General features: G+C 44.0%; 1 long non-coding RNA gene across 1 annotated transcript; it reads left to right on the top strand.

The window, feature by feature from the left end:
• Positions 1-1,644: 1,644 nt before the first annotated feature.
• LOC310672290 lies at positions 1,645-10,764 on the top strand. Its single transcript, XR_014508495.1, has 4 exons — positions 1,645-3,024; positions 4,361-6,508; positions 7,065-7,248; positions 8,688-10,764. It is a non-coding gene; the product is annotated as an uncharacterized lncRNA (long non-coding RNA).
• Positions 10,765-18,187: the final 7,423 nt, after the last annotated feature.

Raw genomic sequence — 18,187 nt, 5'->3', positions numbered from 1 at the left:
GCATTATGCTACTTTAACTGTCAGGGCTACTCTCAAAGAATTGTGAGGACTGTAGTTTGTTAAAGGTGCTGGGAATTATAGCTCTATGAGGCGTCGCTCAGCATTCTACTGTTCCCAGAATTCCTTATTGGAAGTTGTGGCTGTTAAAGTAGCAAAAAGATGCTTTTAATGTATGGTGTAGATTATATTAGTTTAAATTGCCAGCCGATGCCTTCAATGTCAACATTTAAGAAAGACATGTGGAACATTTCCAGCCCAGTTATATATAACGAGAGAGCGAGAGCTGCAAGGATAAAGAGCACAGTCTTTGGCTGCATACACACCATACATTTATAACACAACTCTTCCCCCCAGACAGGGCTGGGAACTGTAGTCTACCCCTCCCAGAGCAAATCTACAGTTCCCAGGATTCTTGGGTGAGCAGAAGAAACGTGATTTAAATGTATGTTGTGTACTGTGGATCCATATTTTATAGAACTTTCTTTGAAGTTCCGTTTACATCGACGCTGTCTTCCTTGAATGGCGTTGGGCACTTTTTCCTACCATGCTTGGCCATCTCTAGCTCATTGCATTAAACCCAGCTACCCAAGAGAGCTCTCTGGTCAGTGGAAACTTCAAGAGAGCGAGAGAGCGGCATTCTCCAGAGGCAGGGGAGGGAAAGGGGAAGCCGCAGCCCCATTGGCTCTTGCGATGGGAAGAGCTGGCAGCACTTCGGAGTATCTTGTCCCGCTCGCTGCAGAGATTATTAAAGCCATTCTGTTGTGTCAGCAGATCCTCCATTTGTTAGTGCTAAATCTCAGCTGGCCATTGCCTGCCAGAAAGCGCAGAGGAAGCCTGCCAAACAGGCCGAACAAAAATGCAGCCTTAACTATAACAAATGAATCTGCATTTTGCTGTGGAAATGTTTTGAGAAGGGGTGGGTCGGAAATCTCATATATGCAGGCCAAAATCGCCATGCACTTGGGGGGTGGGGAGCAAGAGATGGTGGGAAGGTTACAGAAAGTCCCTGCAAGCAAATTGACAGTGTAGCTTCATTCATCCAACGGCCAGTTCAAAAAATATGGCATTCCACCCATGCCAGATTGTACCACAGGGAGTTTGGAATTGGGTCTCCCAGGCCTGTCCTCCTTGATCCATCCCCTGCTTCTCCCCAATTCTCCTCTAGAATGTGGCATTGAATTTACAAGATCAAGAGGATCCTGTGAAGAAACAGAGAGAGATGGATGTAATCCAACATCAAAAGCCAAAACAACAGCAAACAAGTTGGGAAATAAAATATGGATAGAGAAAAGACATCTCAAATACTGTACAACTAAATAAATTTTTACAACCATGTAAAACTCAAAACAAATACCTAGAGGCATGAAAATGAAAGAAAGTCACTAACAAACAAATGCTTATATATGATAAACACCAGTGTATAATAGAAAAGAGCCAAACAATTTTCTTCTTTGGTGGTTTAAGAGAATTGAACACAAGTCCAAACAGATATGTATGGATGAAGTAAACCTAGTCTCTTAGCTTCATGTGCCAAATATAACCATGTAACAGTGCTGTTACCACTTTAAAATGTCACATCCATATAATGGGCAAGTTTGAACACCACTGAGAATCCTTACATAATCCAATAATTTACACCTACACTCTCTAAGACACCACCAAAAATTCAGATATAGACATGGACAGGCAGGGATCTCTTCAGTTCACTTTTATTCATGGTTGGAGAAGAAGTTCAGGAGAGAAGGTGCCACTACACCAGCATGGTGTAGTGGTTAAGAGCAGTGGACTCGCAATCTGGTGAACCGGGTTCGATTCCCTGCTCCTCCACATGCAGCTGCAGGGTGACCTGGGGCTGGTCAAACATATTTGAGGTCTCTCAGCCCCACTCACCTCACAGAGTGTTTGTTGTGGGGGAGGAAGGGAAAGGAGATTGTTAGCCACTTTGAGACTCCTTCAGGTAGTGATAAAGCGGGATATCAAATCCAAACTCTTCTTCTCTTCTAATCCTCCAGGTACAATTTTTGCATTCCGCATGATTCAGATAAAGGATAAGATAAACAGAAATGCTGTTTATGCAGGAATTACACTGGAGTGGGCCTTCAGAAAAGGCCATAGGTGAAATCTAGCCAAGCCAGAAGGCCAGGTCTAGCCCACCAGAAGTGCATCTCATGAACATTAATTCCATGCATTTGCAGAGAGTTTGCAAGAGTATGGACACTTGCACTCATCCAGCCTGAGAAGAAGGACTACTGTGATTGCTTCAGTCCACTTTCTAACATGTTGCAAGGGTGTGGTGAATCGATCCTTAGATTTATGAGGCTTGGATAATATGAGTTCCACAGGATTTCGAATCATTTTACCATGGAGGACACTAAACGCACAGTATTTTATCTTACTTCAGTGACTATGAAACAGTTTTGTTGGCTTTTAAACCAATGTTTTAAGAAATGCAGATTCATTATTCTTTTTCAGAATCCTATATTTATTTCTCAGCAAGTAGTACTTGGGAATAGTTCTGCTATCAGTCTTTAATATACATCTGCTGGCTGGCAGCCAACTCTCTGCTCGGTTTTCTGCTATACGGCAAGAGAGAAACCAGAACTGCTGAGCCAAGAGAAGCAGACCAGGCAAAGATCTGAATACCAATCCCTCAGGCTTTCTCTAACCTTCTTGTCCCTGTTGTGTTATATGGAGCAGGAAAGGGCTCTTGCATTGTGTGTGTATTTTAAGGGTTAATTCTGCTCCCAGTGTTAACTACCCAAGAGCAGAAGGGTTTTAGGGAAGCACAACCGGTTCACCTGTACTGGGTGCCATGCTGCAGGGGGCACCACAACAATGCTGTAGGACGGAGCACGAGAAGCAGGAGAAGCAGGAGGGGCACTGAATTTTAGTGTTGTATAGGGCGGCACTATAATTTGAGAGCCCAAAGTCTGCCACTGCCAAGGAGTGTGTGGAGGTGTTGCTTACCAACCAGGCAGAGTAGTATGATGCTCACATGCTCTGGTTGCCTGTGTAGTTCTGAGGGTAAGTATGTTTGTTCATATGTCTCCAGTGGCGTAGCGTGGGGGGTGCAGGGGGGGCCGGCCGCACCGGGCGCAACATCTGGGGGGGGGGCGCTCGCACTCACAGCTCTCTGCCCCTACCTGGCTCACTCACTCTCTCTCACTGCAGTGCTGGCTGCGCGAATCCGATCCGAGCCACCAGGTCGCCGCCCACTGTGGAGGGGAGGGTGCCAGGCGTGCAGTGCGGAGAGAGAGCGAGGGACTATCTGGGGGAGGGACCGTGCAGCGGGGGGGGGGGCGTAAATTACTTGCCCCGGGTTAGGGGGCGCAAATTACTTGCCTTGCCCCGGGTGCTGACAACCCACGCTACGCCACTGTATGTCTCTTCCTGCTATTTAGAAGGCCATTCTCTTCAAATTATACGCTGTGTCCTTTTGAGTTTTTCTCAGTAAAGTGTTGTCTCTGGACTCCAACTGCTTGACTCTGCTAACATGAACTAGGGAGTTCAATCCAGTCCCGAACAGCAAGAGTGTCATATATTTTCAGTGTGGGACCGCAACCATATAAAATCTGGTCTGCAGAAATTGAACTGGAAAATGTCTGCTTTGCTGTTTTGAATCTGTCTCTGATTTGGCGGGGGGGGAGGGGGCATTCAAGAACTAATGTTCCAAATGTTATTTCTTCCCCTAAAACATCTACTTAGCAAAGATGCTAACAGCTCAGGCTCAGTTCTGGCCCATCACAATGGGAAAGCCCCCACCATGAAAGCCCCTTTACTTGAACAGTTTCCTTCTGCTCAGTTTTAAACAGCTACATTAGCATAATGTCATCGGCTTAGGGCAGTAGCCCCAGCCTACTTTTATGCCCAGGGAGTGGACCTGAGGGAAGACTGCGCCCCTCAGGTCTGCTCCTCAAGCCCCTCCCCCCCGGCCACCACAGATTGGCCGATTCAAACTGCGGTCGCGGGAAAATGGTGAGGCTCCACAGGGCTGAGGAGGAGCTGCAGAGGGCCACAACTGCTGCTCACTATAGAAGGGTTAAGCAGCCATTAGCAAAATGTCTGGTACCTTTTGCGGGCAAAGCATTTGCTCCAGCACTCACCTGCCACCCTTTGCCTATGCATACCCATTTTATCCACTGGATTAGGCATGTGGTTGATTGTACATATATTTAGAGTTTAAGGTGGGGGAAACTCAGGAAAAGTCCTCTAAATTAGGACCCCACTTGGATTTAACACTGTGTATCAAGGCTGCAAATTATCTGCTATTTTAAAAAATATGACTAATTGTAGCCTTTCATTTTATTCTAGCATAACTTGACTCATTTTTTAAAAAAAATGTTATTGTTTTTGACTCCAGCGCAGTACGGCAGGAGAAGACGGGGATGTTGCAGGCCAGGTTGGGAGGTCCCATGCTCTGAATACGGTCCCTACAGGCCTCTGGTTTGCCCACTCCTGGGATGGATCTACACACAGGGGAGAAAACGCTATAAATAAGTCAGAAATAGGATCGTTAGAACAAAAGAAAAAGAACCCTATGGAAAATCGTGTATTAATTTTTTCTGCTCTCTGGCGCCATCTGGTGCTGCATGTTTATAGCACATTCAAAGCATTGTTTCTTTCCTAATGTAGCTGAATCTAAGTGTCAAGTATGTTTGCTTTCCTTGTACAACAACAAAGAACGGAACTCCCATATGCTTGTGCTCAGTTTTCAGAACTGAAGCATTAAACATGTTTTAAATACTCTAAATAATCTACTGTTCCTGGTTTTTCCTATTAGAAAAAGCCCCATCTCCTCACACCATCTTTGTAATGTGGTGGAGGGTTAGAATTTTGTGTTGAAAACAATAGTGTGTGTGGGTGTGTGGGTGTCTGTGTGTGTGTGATGCAAGTCCTAATTCTCTAAATTTCCCTCCCCAAAGCATCAGTATTAAATGTAAATTATATGCTTCTTTTACAGTTGTAACAGCATATCTTACTTGCATTTAACACTGGGGTTTTGGGGAAGAAGGATTTTTGGCCTCGTCATAAGCTAAAAAGGCCCTTTACAGACTTTATTGATTTGGGAAGCTTCCCTGTGTTTTGTCATGGAAAGTACAAGGGCTGTATAATTCCTTTTCCCTCAAGGCTTCAGATCCACCCAGGCTTGCCTACAGTTCCCCTACTACAGGCTTACAAATCACCCTTATGGCATTTGCTAAGTTGCGATTGGTGTCCATGACTCTCCTCCTTCTAAGAATGTTTAAACTAATTGGGCTCCTTGTAATTATGAACTTTAAGAGGACTGCTAATAGCAAGGTATTTTTTCCACACAGTAACAACATACTCACCCAAATGAACTTTCTGCATGCCACCCGGCGGGCATGCTAAAGTGAGCTTTTAAAGAAATGAAACCGTTCACATCGAAAGATGCCTGAGAACAGAACAGCAAAGTTCCAAAGTGCCCTGCAGATTTTCTGGGGAAATTATCTCATAGCCATTTGTTTCCCTTTTCAATAAAACGCCAACAGAAAGAAATATAATCGGTCCCAGGTTACAAATGAGTCAAATGGTCAGTGCTTGTTGCTAAACAGATGCAATCTGTGTGCGGATTCTTCGCATTTAGGACATATGGCTATCATTGTCTTAAATCATGATAACAACATACCCTGTTCAATATTAGTTGCCATCCAAATTTCGGGTAAACACTGTATTTTACACACCCAGTCTGAAGAAAGTATATTGTGTTGCTGGAGTCCTCTTTTTTCCCACACTTCACCAGCTGGAACGCTATAATTTAAACCAGCAAACCTCAAAACAGCTTAACATTCCATTGTGTTTTAAGGGACGTGTTAACATGCTTTCTGCTGTGGTTTCTGCGAGAGAAAGAGAACAGGTTTTAATTACACATTTAGCAAAGGAGGTACCAGGGTTGTCTACCTGAATTATTTGGAACGCTCCTATCCATACTGCTATCACATTGGCTTGTATCCAAAAATGCTTTTGCACAAGTGAGGATTACTTCTGTTCACCACCGATGCACAAACAGTAGCAACTCAGTGAGGATGCCTATTGGTTGGGGCTTAGTGGGTAGCGGGGATCAGTAAAAATCAGCAGCCTGCATTTCGCAAATGCAAGAAGGTGCTCCACTTCAGCAAAACCTCCACCACCCACACAAAAAGATTAGTTAAATGTGTGTTGATTCATTGCTGCTTAATCAATGAAGGGCAGTAGCAGCCAAATCGATGCTAGATTGCAGATTTAGAACAGGAAGCGACTTCACTTTTAGGTGCTCTACTTCTTCCCCCCCCCCCCCGCCCCCCCCATAGCAGTGGCAGCTGGTACCAATTGGGACTGGTAGGGCAGGAAGCAGGAAGACCAGCAGTAGGGGGAGCCAGAGGCAATGATGAGTTTTACAAGGGCTTCGTTCTTTGAAGAAGGTGGGTAGGTAGAACCTGGCCGAGGACAGACTGTGGTTGTTGGGGCACGGCTCCCTTTGCCCTAACAGATCAGCCTCTGCTGCCTCAAGGTCTGATTTAAATATTTCCCTTGCTGCACTCACAGAAATTATTTCGATTTTTTCCTCTTAAATTGTTGCATCCCTGTGATGAGCAGAGCAGCTCAACAGTGGCTGGTATAGTCTGAATCCAGTGAATACCACAGAAATATCTGCAGTGTTTCGAAAGCATTTTTGAAACCAGACGGTTGTATAATTTTGTCTATCTTTCTTGGTAGGCTGAAACACAAATACAACTCCAATGCAGAAGGTCCTCTGTTCCCAAGAATTACTGAGGACATGGTGTCCTTCTGTTGTTGTACAGCAGGAGAAATTAGGGTGGGGGGGGGGAGAGAGAGAGAAAATGATTTTTTAAAAAAATATGTATTAGTAACATTTCTCATAATGTATATTCCATACGACACATCCTTTAGGTATTTCAGGAATTAATGTCAGAATTAAAGCAGTCCAGATGCAATGGGTGAATGTACAGCACAGAGGAAAAATAGAAGTATAACAGGAAAGAAAACTTACTTATGGAGTGGTTCAGCTTTACTATAGAGGTTTAATTTCTGCATCCTGTTTTCAGGGCTGTTATTAATGATCTCAGTCTCTCAAAATGGCTTAAAAGGAATGAACGTCTGCACAGAAAAAACCGCTTGCTTCTTCATTCTTTCATTTACTCCAGTTAGAACCTGCCTTTCTTCCTATATACGTACAAATGTGAGGTGACTAATGGTCGCTGCTAGGTGAGGAATGACTGGCTGGATCAGGCAAGCTATTTTTATTTTTTATTATTCACATCTTATATTTATATCCCATCGTTCTTCCAAGGTGCTCAAGGTTCCTAAAGCACACACACCCTCGCCACCTACCCATGGACCACTTGAAAATTGCTCAGGGTCTTGGTGGGCCACTTAATAACTTACCTGCCCATTGTAGCAATTGGCATGTGCTATACTAGTTGCTGCATGAATGTTAAATGTATTTTTACAAACAGGCCACGTACCATTTGAATGAAGCTCACGGGCAACTGATGGACCCCGGACCTCAGTTTGGGAACCCTTGCACTTCATGGACATTTTCTGGTTGAAGTGCGAATTTTGAGGGATAACTGTCTTTTTGTTCATGTTGCACCCATAAGTGTGTATTCAGTTTGTTTGTATTAAAATGTGAACCAAACTGAATTTATCCACCGTACCTAGTTGTTAGTTTGTATAATTCAACCTGATAGGTTTCTCTCTGTGTGTTTCTGCTGTTCCAGAATCAAGAAGGTTCTTGAAGTTACCTTGGTCCTGCTGCTTCTTAGTCTTAGGGCAAGCAAACTGAAAGGTCACTTCAGACAGAAAGGTCTCCTCCATGCTCACATCAGTAGAGGATACACTACAGTCCCCTCTGAAAGGAACATTCTCAAGCAAAATAGTCGTTCTTAATATTCTGAACCTTCTTCAAAAGCCCCAACCAAATCAGAAATGTTTTTACTTTGAGATTTCTTGTGTTCTTTGTCTGCTTTTGTGTGTGACAATATGTACTTTTAACGTGATACGAGGCAGGAATTACAGGGATCTTACAGGGGGAAATGGATCTTGTTCAGAGTATGAAGCCAAGGAATTTCAGCTGCTTATCTAATAAGACAACACGTCTGAATGGTGTACGAGACTCATAATCCAAACACGTGACTGTCTCTTCTCTTTTATCTTTCTGTCTTTCTATTTCCCAAGTAGTAGTTGTGGTAGTCTGCAGCAACAAAAACAAGTAACCCTGTGGCACCTTCAGAACTAACCAATTTAGTCTTGCGGACCAGAGACTTCATCGGACTCTACTCTACAAAAGCTAATGTCATCATGTTAGTTAGTCTTCAAGGTGCCACAAAGATATTTGTTGGTTTTGCTATTTTTCTTTGAGACTAAAGTTGTTTGAATCCATCCCTTTTGTCTCTTCATCTCTATCTAAAAGCTTGAGTCAGCTCCAACATTGAATCTTGTTGATTACTTCGCTATTCTGCCATAGATTTTGTACCCAGCAATTGATGTTATTCCATTACTTGAATGATGAGGTGTTGTAAGTAGCTCTTGCTAAATTGTTAAAACACATTTCCTCACTTGCCCCAAGCAGCTCTCAGATGTTCTGCAGGAACTCATTTTTAGGAGATGGCAAAACTTAAGAGCAGCAGCTGAATTAGCAACATTCTTTGGCTTCCTTCCTTGTGCAGGATTGGTCATCTAGACAAAACACCAGAGGGACTAACAGTAAGCAGAATGAGGACACTTCAGACCCTGCCAGAGTGATGAAAATACCACTTCGCCACAAGACCATAACAAAATGGAAGTCAGGTCAGCAAAAGAACTTCATATGTACAGTACAGCAATATCTGATTAGTACTCTAGTTCAGACAAAAGAAAGGGGAATTCAGAAAATGTAAACTCTGAAGTCAGCTCTTAGGAGGCTGTTTAGCGCTGGATTGGAAATGTTAGTGAGCACAGTATTTAAATTATAGTGAATGGTCTGGTGTCCTCTGAAGGCTGCTTCACACATGACACTTTTCCTATGCAAAGTCCATCTCCACATAGGAAAAGAAAACATGTACCCCATCATGTCTGAATTGACGGATGCAAATGTCAGTTTGGGCATTAATATATAGATCAGGAAGTCACACCTACTTAACTGGTATAAATTTGTACATACTGCATTAGTTGCAGCTTCATTTAAAATACTGATACCTCACAGCCCAGCAAGAGATGAATCCATTTTAGGGCAAAATAGAAACTGGTACAAGGGATAGGTCTGTATTATACTGAAGCCAGTGGGATCTGTGCCTATTTTATACCATTGCTAAATTAGCTCCCTTGTGGTTTCACAAAGGAGACATAAGTAGAAGCAATAGTTCGCAATCATGTTGTGCGTGATTTATTGCATCATTATACTGAGGAGGTCGTTTTTGGCACCTTTCAAAAAACCTTTCACAATAGGGGAAAATGAATAATCTGCTGTTTGAGCAAACAATGCCCATCTGAGTGCAACTATCTGAAGAACAATGTTGCAGCCAAATAATTTAATATAACTCCAGTTCTAGCTGTCCGGCAGTCAGAGTGAATGGAAGACGTGTAAAGAAGTGAGAAAGACTGGATACTTGATGCCCTCTGTTTATCAAATCAAAAGCAGAAATAAATGAATAGAATGCGCCTGTCAGAGACAAACACACAGTACACAGAAGATCAGCTTTCCCCAACCCAGTGCCCTCCAGACTGGGGCTGATGAGAGTTATAGTCCAAAACACTTGGAGGGCATCAGGCCGGGGAGGATGCAATAGATAGTCACTTCTCTCACTCATCTACTGGATTAAATATGTATAATGAAGCTCTTGTTTCAATAGCTATGCAATGAGATTTAATGCCCGTCAGGCACCATCAGTTTAGGATACTGTAGAGCAGGAAAAGAAGTGCAACCACTAGAGAAAACTGTTTTCATCAGAAGTTCACAACCTAGTCTAGCCAACCTGGTGCAACACAGGGTGTCTCTAAAAAGGCAATCCGGGTGAATAACCCTTTTCCACTTTGTTTGGTGTTGCCTCATCAGCTTGTCGTAGGTCTGGGAAATTTTAAAACACCAGTCTAGAAATGGGGAAGTGTATGTGCTGGCAGGAAATCTGGCTGCCCCCATGTGTGCCTACTTTTCGCACACAATGGATGATATTATCCCTAGAGAAAGTACCCTCAGGTATTTAGCTCTTACTCCAGGCATGGCCAAACTTGGCCCTCCAGATGTTTTGGGACTACAACTCTCATCATCCCTAGCTAACAGAACCAGTGCTCAGGGATGATGGGAATTGTAGTCCCAAAACATCTGGAGGGCCAAGTTTGGCCATGCCTGTCTTACTCCATCTGGGGTATGATAGCCTCCATTTCACAACCGAACAGATATAACTGCACATATACAATACAGGAGACTTCTGAGCTATCACCAAAAGGATTGTTCCCTTTGTGCCAATCCCAATTAAACAAGATTATGGCAGATGTTTTGGACTCTTTTGCAACAAACAACCTCGCCTCTTAAATGCAGTCAGCAACAGAGCTTCGTCCAAGTGCCAAGTCAGTATCCCTATGTTTTGAAATCGGGTGTTGTGGCAACATCACGCTTCATAATTTATCACATGTCTGGGTGCTTTTCAGATTTTAAGGAAATAAATAAGCACATGACTGAGGCTGCCTCTTTTCTTGTGATAGAAATGCCTACATGTCCCCCTTGGGAGCTTACTGTTGGGGAAGATTGATTCCGCTATGAATGCTCTTGTTTTTTCAGTTTAGTACAGAATCTTAGGAGCAAAGGTCCTGTGCCAGCTCAGTTAAACTCAATGGAAGCTTAAGAAGAGCAATGCCTACAGTGGTACACACACAGAAATTTTCAACAAGAAAAGCTGCTACCACCCGTGAACCGCTTGAAGAATTTCACTTCCCCACACAAAATTGCTGAAAATTGTTCCTCTGCAAAAAAAACCAACCACCCCAGTTTCCTGGGTAGGTGGGGGGGCCATTTTCACTCAATTTGTTATTTCCATTTGTTCAAAGTGGGCAATGCATCACCTTGGCTTTGTTGAGATATGTGTCAGGGGTGCAAGTTTTGTCCTACAGCTGCAACAAAAAAAATCTCATAAAGTAGGCAATGTGTTTTAACATTATAGCAAATAAAGATAAACAATAGCATAGAGTTACATGCGTGTTTTTAGTAGCGTGAGATTAGCAGCTCCTCTTGTTTTGGCATTTGGAGTGATACAACACGGCCACAGACTTAGTTTGTTATGCCTTCATCAACTACCTTCCCTTGAGCTACTTCTGCAAATACTATTTCATGCGTACATTGCTGAAGTGATAAGTGAGGGATTCCCTTATATCATATTCAGTTGTCCAAGTTATTTTCCTTCCTTGGTTAGTGGAGTACTGTTAGGGAAGTTATTGTACACTGGTGTGAGATAGCAAAGAAAAGACTAAACAACTGCCCTTTCCTTGAATTTTTGTGGTTCAGAATAAACACTTGTGGCATTATCTAGAAGGAAGTTTTGGGCTGGAGTCTAAATTGCCTTGACTAGTTCTGGGTTCTAGCTGGTACTGACATTCACCTTGAAACAGTGACAGAGCTGTAATCAATATGAAGAGTGGTCTTTTCCACTTGGTCTGTCAACTTGTGGGCCAGTGAGTATACTGGCCTTGGCCCACCAGTGACAGATTATGCAGGTATCTCTTTAAAGCAAGTGTGCAGAAGATATGGAGTCCCAACTCCCCAGGAATTTTCATTTTCATGTGTTGTATTTTCTTATTCATGAGAAAACTTGGTATACTTATTTGTATAACATTAATCCTGTTTATAAAACCCAATGGTAATAAAAACAACTAAAACTGTGTTGGATTGTGTATGTCTCTATATGACTGTATCTTCAGCATTTAACAGTGGGGAAACAGAGCTGGTAGAGTTTGCTTACCTGGGAGTAAGTCCCACTGGGAGTAAGTAAATGGGGCTTACTTCTGAGCAGATACATATGGGATCACACTGTTAAATATATTACATTTGAATTAATACCATGGATGTATTTATTTTGCCTGCCACCCAAAGTCATGGGGTGTTAAATGGCGTCTGTGTGGCATTTTCTTCAATGAGCATCTGCCAAGTTTTCATTGCCACGATGTTTAGCCAAGACATGTAGAGGTCAGTAGCCATCTATGGCTAATATTAGCAGATGCATTTATTTTTGAACAAATAAAGCCATCTGCCTTACTGCCAGTCACAACGTGACTTTTTCATGTCCTCTGTATGCGGTGTCTCTCATTGTTGTTAGCGTATGATTCATGAAGGCTGGTTCGCTGCTTAATTCCCTCTCCTGTTATTTCCAAAGGCTTCGTTCCAAATTGTTGCACCCTGTGCATTCCAATGTGTGGGCTAATGATCATTTTGTTTCCCTGTGGGTGGGTATTTAAAGTAAAAAAACACGGACGTTGGGGGTGGGTGGGGAGAAATTTTCCAAGAACATTCCGATAATGCTCATCACGTACCAAGAAGCATGTTGTTTTTCCAAGAGACCACATGATTATGACATTTTTCCAAATGCCAATAAAATCCAAAGATTGCCCATGGGGCAAAAGAAGGTTGTAAAATCCATAAAAATATTTGTACTTTCAATGCCATGATGTGACCACAATGTATGGGCAAATTAATTCTAATGAGAAGATATCTTGGGGACGCCATATACAATGAAACGGGAGGGCCAAAGGTGCATTGGGATCTACTCGGTAGGAGATTGCCTGCATATGCCTGCTTAGCTTCAAAAATATAGCTGCATCATATGTCCTTCTGTCCCCCAACCAAGGTTGGGTCTATCCGTCAATTTCAGTTTCTCTTAGTTTCTCATTTTTTCCAATCTTAAATTTAGTATGCAAGATTTCCACATCAGTTTGTGGATTTCCCCCCAAAAAACATCCTCATTCAGCATTTTACTGTGAATGTCTCCTAAAATACACATTTCTGCAAAGCAATTTGCCTAATATAATGCATTTTTATGTTATTTTCACTCATTTTTATGCATAGCTTAACTAAGCATATGGATTTTTGTAAACATGACTTGGTTGGAGAACTGCATTGCAAAATTCTGAAAAGTGCAAAAAGATGGCTGTTTCAGCCTGCATATTGTTTCAGAAAGTATGAATTCAGTAGGTTTGCCTTTTAAAAGGAACTGAATAGAAATTTTCCCCATCCATATGCCCAATAGTTTAACATTAACTACGTTTTTTAAAAAATGTAGACTGGCCTTGTGCGAATTGCTTCTTTCTCAGCCCCCGTGTTTCTCTCTATAAAAGGCACGCTTTTGGCATAGAAACTATTTTAGTCACCCTATAGGATGGCCTCTGTTGGAAGAGAGAGAGGCGAAATGTGTCCCTGTTAATTTACCTTGACCTCTCAGTGGCTTTTGATACCACCATCCATGGTATCCTTCTAGAGCGGCTCGCTGAGTTGTGGGTGGGTGGCACTGCTTTGTGACGATTCCAGCGCTACTTGCATGGCCATTTCCAAACGGGGATGCTCTGTGGAGCAGAGGGTGAAGGCTCTGTGGAGCCTTCAATGCGAGATTCCTCAAGGTTCAATTGTACTCCCCCATGAAACCATTAAGTGGGATCATGGAGTGTCTTGTCAACAGTTTACTGATGGCACACCGCTCTACTTCTCCTTTACATCTGCAGGTGAGGCAGTGGATGTGCTGAACTAGTGTCTTGCCTCAGTAAGGGACTGGGTGAGAGCCAACAAACTGAAGCTCCATCCAGATAAGGTTGAGGTACTGTTAGTGGGCAGTTCCCTATATGGGATGGATGGAAGGCTGCCTGCTCTTGATGGGGTTACACTCCCTCTGAAGGAGCAGGTATGTACTTTGGGTGTACTTCTTGATCCATTGCTGTCACTCTAGGATCAGGTGGCCTGGGTGGCAAGGAGTGTCTTCTATTGAGTGCCTCTCACTTTTCTTGACATCCTCTTTTCCCTCTGTGTGTTTTCCACAAATATCTCCAATTTGTGAAACTTCTGTCTTACACTTTATATCATCTATAGTAGGAGCAACACGTTCAGCATCCTCAGTGCTTTCTGAGTACAAAGGTGTTTCAAGAACCCCTCTTTAGGGCTGCCATATTTTGAAGAGCAAAACAGAGGACACATTTGCCAAGTTCTACTTTTAACTTTTTAAGGGACGTGGGTGGCGCTGTGGGTTAAACCAAAGAGCCTAGGACTTGCCGATCAGGAGGTCGGCTGTTCGAATCCCCGCAACGGGGTGAGCTCCCGTTGCTCGGTCCCTGCTCCTGCCAACCTAGCAGTTCAAAAGCACATCAAAGTGCAAGTAGATATATAGGTACCGCTCCAGCGGGAAAGTAAACGGCATTTCCATGCGCTGCTCTGGTTCGCCAGAAGCGGCTTAGTCATGCTGGCCACATGACCCGGAAGCTGTACGCCGGCTCCCTTGGCCAGTAAAGCGAGATGAGCGCTGCAACCCCAGAGTCAGCCATGACTGGACCTAACGGTCAGGGGTCCCTTTACCTTTAGGTAAAGGTAAAGGTACCCCTGCCCGTACGGGCCAGTCTTGACAGACTCTAGGGTTGTGCGCCCATCTCACTCAAAGAGGCTGGGGGCCAGCGCTGTCCGAAGACACTTCCGGGTCACGTGGCCAGCGTGACATCGCTGCTCTGGCGAGCCAGAGCCGCACACGGAAACGCCGTTTACCTTCCCGCTAGTAAGCGGTCCCTATTTATCTACTTGCACCCGAGAGTGCTTTCGAACTGCTAGGTTGGCAGGCGCTGGGACCGAACAACGGGAGCGCACCCCGCCGCGGGGATTCGAACCGCCGACCTTTCGATCGGCAAGCCCTAGGCGCTGAGGCTTTAACCCACAGCGCCACCCGCGTCCCTCCCTTTACCTTTACCTTACTTTTAACTTTGGGTTGCTATGACGAGACTCATTTTACATACCCATGAAAAAGAAGACATGTCCTGAAAAAAGAGGACATATGGCAAGCCTACGCTTGCTCTTTAGTTTTTTCTACTCCAGTTGGTCGTTTTTTAAATGAACCATAGCTCACTAGAAAATTGAATACATTCCCTAAACAAAGTTAAGATGTTACTGTAAGATTTAAAATAAGTGCATTTTTTCTTGTATGCGTGTGTGTGTGTAACATAATAAACTTTATTCTCTATTTCATATATACATTAGAAAAAGGTAAAAAAATGCATTGTTGTAGGGAAACTTGCCTGCCTACACATATGTATTACGTGAAACTGCATATAAAATGTGTATTTTAGGAGAAATGCACACTATTAAAAGGCTGATGGGTTTTCATGAGGGCTTTTTAAAACAGCAAACTGATGAGGGAATCTGGTGAACTTAAAATGGGGAAAAGGAGAAACTGAAACAGATACTGATCAATGTGTTCATCCACACACATGTACACACACACACACACAGAGAGAGAGAGAGAGAGAGAGAAAGAGAGAGAGAGAGAGAGAGAGAAACCTGGTGGGACAGGAGCAACCAAGGGGTGAACTGCACTAGATAAACAGATGTCTGGGAAAGAAAACACACATACACAGAGCTGCTTTAACCTTGGAAGCAGTTTTTTCCTCCTTCCACAAAAGGTGTGTTTTTGTGGAGTTGTGGAGTTGTGGAGTTACTCTAGAGAGAGAGAACTATTGGCCTCCTATCCTGGTTGTGGTCTTCCTATGGGCATTTGGTTAGCCACAATGGTATACGGTACCAGATGGCTCTTCCTGTGTTCTTACCCACACATTCACATCCAGGGGTGGCGTGTTCCATTTCACCACTCAAAGTGAAATGGCAGCATGCCGCTCCCCACCCCACTGCTGCCCCCTAGCTGCTGCCCCGACAGTAGCATTGTACCTCTCTTACCTGTGTTGCGTGTTACTGCCCGCAAAGCACTGACTTCCAGTGAGATCTTGCAAGAACTCGCCGGAAACCAATGCCACTGCTGGCACTGCTTCTCTGCTGGTGGGGAAGGAAGCAGGATGGGCAGCAGAAGCCCAAGACAGGCGCCTCACCCTGCCTCATAAGTCAGCCAGGCCTATTGGCATCTGTTATGTGCAGTTCAGCCCCTAGGTTGCTGAAGTGTAGTGATTTTGGCCAAAGTCACACAGTGAATCAGTGGCAGACTACAGGCAAGTATCCAAGCAGAGAATCCACTGTAAGAGCTTCCCCTGAAGCAGCCCCATTGAGATGGATGGCAGCTAAGCCAAAAAATGAGGACATCTGAGTGGCTTGTGTTCCAGGTGCCATTAAACTTGCCCCAGTCTCTGTCTGCTGCTCTGCCAGGCTGCCTATAAATAGCAAACTGAGAGGGTGTCAGACATGTAGTGGCCTTATGAAAAGATATCAGCGAGAGGCTAGTGACCTTACATAACACCCCCAAGCTGTTTGGTATTCTGAGAAATCCAACCAGAACTCAGACGGAGGGCAGTAATTGATTCACTATATAATGTTGACTCAAGGGAATCACGCGCCTAATTGCAAAAGCTGATTCAATCTGTCTCAAAACTTACAGCGAGAAGTTTTATTAGCTGCCAGTCCTTCTTTCGCCTACTAATATGCATTGTTGACATCAGGTTATCATGTGATAGCCATGCCATTTGCACGTGTTGCAACAGTGCATTTGACAAACATCACAGTCAGATGGTTAGGTAAGGGGCTATTTAAGGTTGCCCTCCGTAACCAAATATTAACAGACATGAACTTTGCAATCTTCTGTATAATGGGATTCCACCCCCCATCCTTACTTGGTCAGTTATCGGATTATTCCCAAAGTATTGCTGGCTAAAGAGCTGGACAATAACTTCACCAAAACCTGAGATTTCAGAGTGGTACTTTCAGGTCAAGCTATTTGGGCAAAGAAAATCCTATCTCCTCCTCCTCCTCACTTCTTCATGCTGTTGTGGACATTACCTGCTTTCAGCAGCACTCTAAAGCAGGGGTGTGGAGCCTTTTTCAGCACAACGACCTGATACCCTTCTGTGCACTTCATGCCCATGGCAGGCAGGGGGAGAAGTATAAGTGAGGCACAGCAATGGATGTGACTCTTACCATTGTATAATAGGCAATATTCCTGCTAGGCAAAAGCCAGAGATTTCTACACATCCACCTCCGCTTAGGCAAGCAAGAAACTATCACCATTCAAAAACACATTCCTGCCAGGCAAAAGGCCAGAGAAAGCCAGCAAGCAGGGCCAACGAGGGATGCAGTTGCATAGAAAACTCAAGAAGGGTGTTTACACAATACATACATTACATGATATAGCCACTGACCCTTCATGGCTTCTTCTTCTTTTTTTTAATGCTTTAATATATGCTGTAAGCCACCCAGAGTGGGTGGGGAAACCCAGCCAGATGGGCGGGGTATAAATAATAATAATGTTGTTGTTGTTGTTGTTGTTGTTGTTAGGCACCACCCAACCCATGTTTTGCCATCTGCAGAGGAGACCCAGTTTGTAATATGGCTTGGGGAAGGTCACCACAATAGACAGGGCCTCCTCAGTGGCTACCCCCAGGTTTGAAACTCCCTCTCTGCAGATATCAGATTGTCCCCCCCCACCACACAATATTGTTATGAGTTTTTTCTGAGAGGCAGACCTCCATACGTGCATGAATTAGCTAACTTCCTCATGGAGCCAGCCCTGGTGATGACTCGCTGGGGGTGGATTGTTGAAGAAGCAATGGCATTGATGGCCAGCCATTAGCCCCTCAGTGAAAGTCATCAACCAGGAAGAAGGCTCTGCCAGGCAGAGAGGGAGAAGTTGCCGGGGTAATAGGAAAAAGGGGTGCAGGAGGCTTTTGAAATGGAGGTTACAGGGTGGTGGGGAAGCAGAAAGGAAGGAGTTGTTTTTCTGCAAAGGCTGCTAGGAAGGAAGAGGAGAAGGAGGTAGGTAAAAGTCCATGCAGGGATTGGAAGGCAGCAGACATACTGACTGGCTGGAGCAGGCTAAGATGCCTCTGAATCCATTACTGCACTTCTTGAGATGCAAATACTGTGAACTCTCCTTTCATAAAACTCAGGTGTAAATATGTGCAGGTGGACTGTATTTCTTGAAGGTACTCATGTCTGCTGGGCCTTATTTTTCCCAAAGAAACACAAACCCTGGTTAAGTGCCAGGACCCCTGGTAAATATTGCCACCGCTTGGCAGTGAT

Source organism: Podarcis tiliguerta, assembly GCF_965153285.1.
Source record: "Podarcis tiliguerta genome assembly, chromosome: 2".
Lineage (NCBI taxonomy): Eukaryota > Metazoa > Chordata > Lepidosauria > Squamata > Lacertidae > Podarcis > Podarcis tiliguerta.
Note: the sequence above shows the minus strand (reverse complement) of the source record. Positions and strands in the feature narration are given on the sequence as shown.